The sequence below is a fragment of the Mytilus galloprovincialis genome, chromosome 4 (genome assembly GCF_965363235.1).
Source record: "Mytilus galloprovincialis chromosome 4, xbMytGall1.hap1.1, whole genome shotgun sequence".
In the NCBI taxonomy this organism is placed as follows: domain Eukaryota; kingdom Metazoa; phylum Mollusca; class Bivalvia; order Mytilida; family Mytilidae; genus Mytilus; species Mytilus galloprovincialis.
Window position 1 is genome coordinate 24,896,628 of NC_134841.1, and position 7,573 is coordinate 24,904,200.

Genomic DNA, 7,573 nt, shown 5'->3' on the forward strand with positions numbered 1-7,573 from the left:
GATCACAATTATATACAATTACCTTAACATTTAGTTAATTTGAACAGTAAAAAGCACAGTTTTACTTTACTTTCATGCCATCATGAAACATGTTTAACGCAACGCATCTGGACTAATAGTTTAAAGCGCTGAACGCATAGATTGATAAGGGTCTTCAATGGTGATTATGGAATTATTTAATTATATATGTTTGACTACTATCTGGCTTAATTCGATCAAAAAGACGTTTGAATAAAAACAAGTAAACATACACTGAACGAATAAGTTTGATCTATGAAACAATGCAATAAACAATATTAGTTTGATTAACATGCGGGAAAATGAGTTTTATGTTGGGGCCTTTTAATCACCCGACTATGGGTTTTTCTCATTATTTTTTTAATGACGTACGGTTGCCTATAATTGCTTACATCCACTTCATTTGTAATTTGGTGGATAGTTATCTCATTGGCAATCATACCACATCTTCTTATTTTTATTCTATTCATTTAATGAAAATGCAAATATTAAACATGTAATGCATTAAAATAAATATATTTGTTCTTTAAAAAGCATAATAATGACAGTTGTCTGTTTTAGTCATCTGTATTATAAATATAAAGGAAAATTTCTTAAACACAATTCGATAATAGTTCAATGACACTATAGTGATTTATGTTTATGTTTCATGGTTATTATAGTTTGTTTAAATACACGAACAATTTAGCAATATAGATATCATGACCTCAAAATAAAATGTTCACCCTTTATACAAATGCAAACAATTTAATCAATAATGAATGACGTAAAAAGCACGCACTTTACTTCCCGTAATAACATTTTTGTTGAATTGAATAATCTTAGATGGTAAGTTTTAAATCCGTTTTTAATATTTACATATTTCCGACTGAAACTTTTTCAAATAACGATAACAAAAAAGATGCGGATAAACAAGCAAATAAAAATCCATAATTGTGATGAAATTTTTATACTTTATAACATATCACGTAATACATCCGGGTAATTTATTTTTAAGAATAAAGCAGAAAGGGAAAGAAAGATATGCACAAATTACAGTAGTATGCACAAGTCTCAACCCTGGACCTTGTGCATCCTTAAAAACAATATGCAAATAATCGCCAACAATAAAAACGTTAACATCACCACAACAAAGCTAACACTCACAAGTAGAAATGTGACATTATAGCCAATATTCTAACGGTGAGTTTAAAAAGATAAGATACCTTTGAAACCATGGTCCTTCGTTAGATAAACTACTTTACTTCAGTGAAAGAAAACTTTGTTCGACTGATTATAGCGAAATAGGCACTGCAATATGGTTGATTGTTATTTGATACACGTAATTTTGCAATTTAATAGGGCATATGCAGGACGAGATTAGATAATAAAAGCCAACCACGTGAACTCTGCATTACAGATCGACGCAGGAATAAAGGCGCGAAACACAGCTTGACACTATGAATTTATTTATACATGAGACTTCAGACCAACGATATGTAAAGTGTAATTTCATTCAATAGCACCGAGTTGATATCATTGATGGTAGACTGATAGTTTCCAAGTGCATTCCCAGGTCAGTAGTTAGAGGATTTGTACGCTTTACTTCAAGTTTACGTTTATAATTTCAGTCAAAGTCGACCTTAGGTAATTCAGTTTTTCTTTTAAGGTGCGTACTGGATTTGTACTGATTGTTATTTGTGTCCTTCATACATGATTTTTTTAATAAGTTATTATTGGCTTTGAACTAGCTGCAAGTACTAGATAACATTTGTGTTCGCTTTGGGGATTCCGTATATCGTCAGATTATCGGAATTCCAATGGGGACTAACTGTGCACCACTTATTGCGGACCTGTTTTTGTATTGTTATGAGTTACAATTTATGACAAAAATAAGCAAAGACCCATCGAAACAACATCTGATAAACAAATTTAATAATACTTTTAGATATTTGGATGATATTTTGGCTATCAATAATGACGACTTCAGTATGTATATTAATGAAATATATCCTGTTGAACTTACTTTAAATAAAGCTAATACTAACAATGACCACTGCCCTTTTCTCGATCTTGATATCTATATCACTAATGGAAAGCTGAATACTAAAATTTATGATAAAAGGGATGATTTTTCATTTCCTATCGTTAATTATCCGTTTTTAGATGGTGACGTTCCCTTGTCACCATCTTACGGTGTTTATATATCTCAACTTGTACGATTCGCTAGTGTATGTAACAATGTTTTAGATTTTAACGAGAGAAATGTATGTATTACTGAAAAATTATTACACCAGGGTTTTCGATATCACAAACTAGTCAAAACATTTACTAAATTTTATCATCGGTATAAAGACATCATTCGTAAATATAGCTCAACATGCAGACTTCTAATACGTTCAGGTATTTCACATCCAATTTTTTATGGAAATATTCTTTATAAAGCACAAAGGTGTCAGTATTCACCTCAGAAACTTACAAAACCTTTGAATAGACTTATTAAGAAGGGATATAATTACGATACTGTTGTCAAGTCATTAAAGATTGCACATTTTTGCTTTAGTATTGAGTCACTGATAAGGTCTTTGCATCGGAACTAAACACATTTATTCTAAAAACAGTTGTTGGCATGACACGGGTTATGTTCTTCTTATATATGTTATGATGGTATGATACTAAACCCCTAACGGGAAGGATTGTGCCTGATGTACATATGATGAAATCATAATCTTTCAGTCAGTTTAATTGAAGTCTGGAGCTGGCATGTCAGTTAACTGCTAGTAGTCTGTTGTTATTTATGTATTATTGTCATTTTGTTTATTTTCTTTGGTTACATCTTCTGACATCAGACTCGGACTTCTCTTGAACTGAATTTTAATGTGCGTATTGTTATGCGTTTACTTTTCTACACTGGTTAGAGGTATAGGGGGAGGGTTGAGATCTCACAAACATGTTTAACCCCGCCGCATTTTTGCGCCTGTCCCAAGTCAGGAGCCTCTGGCCTTTGTTAGTCTTGTATTATTTTAATTTTAGTTTCTTGTGTACAATATGGAAATTAGTATGGCGTTCATTATCACTGGACTAGTATATATTTGTTTAGGGGCCAGCTGAAGGACGCCTCCGGGTGCGGGAATTTCTCGCTACATTGAAGACCTGTTGGTGACCCTCTGCTGTTGTTTTTTATTTGGTCGGGTTGTTGTCTCTTTGACACATTCCCCATTTCCATTCTCATTTTTACTATCAGATCTGTACTTAGTAATGTTGGCTTGTTTGTTTATTTGTTGGGTTTTTATAGGGGGAGGGGTATGTATTATTATCTAGTCACGTCTACTTTGTGTATTTGTCTATATATTTTGATTTGTATCCATATCATGAGTTAAGCCAATTTCAACTGATAGTTTTTCTAATAATTACACAACTAGATTGTTGCTGTGGTACATATTTGTTTTTCGTTCATTATTTCGTACTTGAAATCGGCCGTTAGTTTTCTCGTTTTTCATTTATCATTTCCTGACATATTATAGCTGATTATTCAATGTGGGCTTTGCTCATTTGGACTATAGTTCTTAATTTATGTGTCATTTGGTCTCTTTTGGAGAGTTGTCTCATTGGCAATCATACCGCATCTTCTTCATTTAACATATATTAATATGATATATTGAATACAATTTTAAATTTTGCCTTCCAATTAACTACCTACAGACTCCTCAAAGAGTGGTTGCAGGAGTTCCCTTGACATGCAGTGGCATTGCATTCTCCAACGCGATGCATTTCTTAACCTGCAAAGCCAAACACACGACCCTCTTTAGCATGGTATAACTATCGTATTGGAGAAGTCAACCAAGTGTTCTCCTTTTTATACTAAGATAAGGTGGGTGTTTTGTTAAAAACATTCTCAACCAGGTGTTGTTTTTTTGTAATCATATCCAACCGGGGTTTTTTTTCCTGTAAGTGGGGGTCACAAAAAGAAAGATAAGTATTGAATTCACATTTGAAGGAATTGACAAAATAAATAGATGTAGTCACATAAACTGTCAAATATCCAGATGGCTTTGTCAGGACTCCCTCCTCCTGCAAATGCAGATCCAGGTTTTTGTCCTGTTCCTCGCTTCGTGCTAAATTGTTGGTAAATAGAACAGTAATATCCTGCCTCTGTGACGATTAGCCATTCGTAGCCCTGTTCGTATTTATTTATGCTTGTGTGCCTTTTCCGTTGATTTTATGCTTTTTTTCAATTTCAACAATTTCGATACAACTATCCGTTTTAGTTGACTTATATGGCCTAGAGGTTTCCTTATCACCATCTGCCTCTCTCTCCCCCGGATTAATAAAAGAATGACGATAGGCCATTTTAGGCAATGTAAATACATCAACAAGACACGATCAGAATTTAATTTTTTACAGTGCGGAACCAATAAATCCGAAATTTGATAAAAAATAAATAAAAGCGGACCATCTTTTAAAATGGAAAGGTGGTAGGCTCTCAAAAGAAGGTGGTCGGCACACCTGTCTTAAATGCCGAATTAAAAACTCTAAGAAATAAGGTACCTTGACAGATTTTTTTACTGTCAAGGTATCTTATTTCTTTACTCCCGGTCACCCTGAAAGTTTTACTACGGTTTGCTTCAAAAGCTTATAATTTTACCCATAGTGAAGAGAAAGTTGTGCTTTACTAGTAACTAGATCAATAACATCATTCCCTTATATTTCTAATTTTTTTTTTATAGACAAAATGGATAAAAGCACTTGTGAGCCGTGTAGTCGATTGGGTAAAACATGTCTGGCATTACAGTGGTGTATGTCATGTCAGGATCTTTTATGTTCCGAATGTTGTAATTACCACAAAGCGCTCACCGCCACAAAAGATCACATTCTGATAACAAGTGTAAAATACAAGGCATTATTACCATATATGCCTTCCACGAAATGCACGAATCACCCGGAAAAAGATTTGGAATATTTTTGCAGTGAGCATGACTGTTCCTGTTGTATTTTGTGTAAACGAAATGAACATATTGGATGCCAAAGAATTGAGAAAATAGAGGAAAATGTTGCTGAAATAAGTCTACAAGATGAATTTATAAACTTAAAAATAAAAACAAAACGTGATATTAAGGTTCTAAATATTCTTTCTAGTTCCACGGATGAAAATCTTTCGAAACTTAATGAAGATAAAGAATCGTTATACGAACAAATGAAAACAACTCGTCAAGAAGTGCTCAAGGCTTTAGAAGTATTCGAAACTAATATTAAATCGGATATAGAGGGTCAATTTTACAAAGAAAGTGAAGAGTTGAGAAAACGCAAAGATACATATTTACAAAAACTGTCTGACCTTGAGAATTTTCAACACATGTTACATACCATTGTAGACATTAACATAAAATGTAATACATCATTATTTTTACTTTACGAAAAGAGTAAACAACAAACAAAACAAGACCAATCCGTGGTAGAAAATTTCATATCTTCTTATAGGAATGTTGTAACTGAATGTAAAGTTGGATCCGCAATTGATAATGAAACACTTTGTGTAAGGATGGTTAAAAAAATATCCTTTCACAAAGATGAAAGTCCTAGATTAAACTTGCACTCACCAGAATTTGAAGAAGAAGAAAGTGAGACGAATGCATCTTCAACAGTAGAAGAGGAAGAAATAATAAGTGGAAACGAATCTAATAATGTGAATATAGACAATACAGTCAGTTTACCAACAACGGAAAAGGTTAAGCGCCAATCAAAATGCAACCTCATGTACAAGAGTAAATTTGCCTTGAACCCTATGGATACAAAGTCGTCCAGTTTTCGCTTAATAAACGTGCTCTCGAAAAATATCGTTGTTGTTGGAGGATCATCAGAAAAACGATTGATTTTCTATAATAGAAATGGAACCAAGGAAGGAGAATTCTGCCTGCAATATCCTCCCAATTCTATTGCGTCCAATGGCAGCATGTTAGCTGTTTCTGCATACAAGGCAGTTGTTCTCATTGATGGTAAAACGTTTGAGTTCATTGATTTGATTTACATGGGGGACAATTGTTTTGGTATAGCATGGATAAAAAACAAACTAATCGTAAATTGTGAGAAAAAAGGTCTTAAACTAATGGATCAATATGGAGTTGTCAGTAAAACATTTAAGGAAATAATTGGTAATGTTCAGCTCTGTTTAGTAGGGGATGAATTCGTCGCAGTAGCTGGGCGAGAGTTACATACAGTACTTTACTTGAACATTAAAACTTCAGCGGTAAAAAGTGTACCTTTGCCGGGATACAGTTTGATGAAATTCCTTACTCCTTTCAGTAAAGACAGCGTTATATTAATTATTTGTGGTGAAAATAAAATCTATAAGATCAATTTTGTTGTGGAAGAATGCGAATTATGTGATACCAGTGATACGCTCCAAAAACCAATGGGACTTGATTTTGATAAAACTAGCAACGAGATATTTTTGATTAATTCGAATGGTCGATATGTGAATGTTTATAGTATGGAATAGAATAACAACTCAATACTTATAGACTTTTCCATACAAAATTGTAGCTTATATAAATCTTTAATGTTTTGTTGTTTTTTTCCATTCAATTTAGCAGTCGATATCAAATGCTCCGCTCAAAATTGTTCCTGAATGTAGAAATGATAAATATTGTTGAGACTTATTTTTTTTTTAATAAAGCAAAAGAGAAATGAACTACAAAACGGCCACTTGACAAAAAAACAACCCCACGATGTTTAGATTGAATGGACAGGTACATTTACGAGAAGCGGAATTTTCACAACTCTATACTCCCCGTATCTTTTCACCAGTGAAAGTTTTGAAAAGTGAAAAAAAAAACATGTTAAAGAACGGTTATGAAAAAAATGCAGAAAAAAATATAATCTTCGTACAGTTATCTTCACGTTGCCCTATTAGCGAATATATTATGTTAAATTGATGTGTCTTCACGGCAGCGATAAAATCCCGCACCCGGGGTTGGACCTCAGCTGACCCCTGATTAATGTGTACTAGTTCTTTGAATATGGACGTCATACTAAACTCCAAAATATATAAATGAACTAAAATTAAAAAATGTATAAAACTTACAAAGGCCAGATAATACTGACTTGGCACAGGCGCAAAAATACGGCGGGGTGAAACATATTTTGTGTGATTTCTATTCTCCCCCTATACATTGAACCTCTAGCTAATGTAAAATAAACAATCACACGATATCCACACAGTGAAAATAAGTTTAAAAGAAGTCCGAGACGGATGTCAGAATACGTAACAAAAGATGCAAAATGACAATGATACCTAAAAAAACAAAGGACTAGTAGCAGTTACTAATGGCAGCTCCAGACCTCATTTAAACTAATTGAAAAAGTATGATTTCATCATTTGAAAATCAAGCACAATTCCTCCTGTTAGGGGTTTAGAATCACACCATCATAAACTATAAGAGAAGAACCCCGTATCATACCAACAACAGGTTTTTGAATAAATGTGTTTAATTCTGACGCAAAGACCCTATGAGTGAATTAATATCAATACCAACATTTGCAATCTTTAATGACCTGACAACATTGTCGTAACTATATC

At 33.4% G+C, this 7,573-nt stretch overlaps 1 long non-coding RNA gene across 1 annotated transcript; it reads left to right on the top strand.

Moving 5' to 3' along the window:
• Window positions 1-770: 770 nt before the first annotated feature.
• Window positions 771-6,559, top strand: LOC143071685 (uncharacterized). Its single transcript, XR_012976949.1, has 3 exons — window positions 771-846; window positions 1,360-1,573; window positions 4,725-6,559. It is a non-coding gene; the product is annotated as an uncharacterized LOC143071685 (long non-coding RNA).
• Window positions 6,560-7,573: the final 1,014 nt, after the last annotated feature.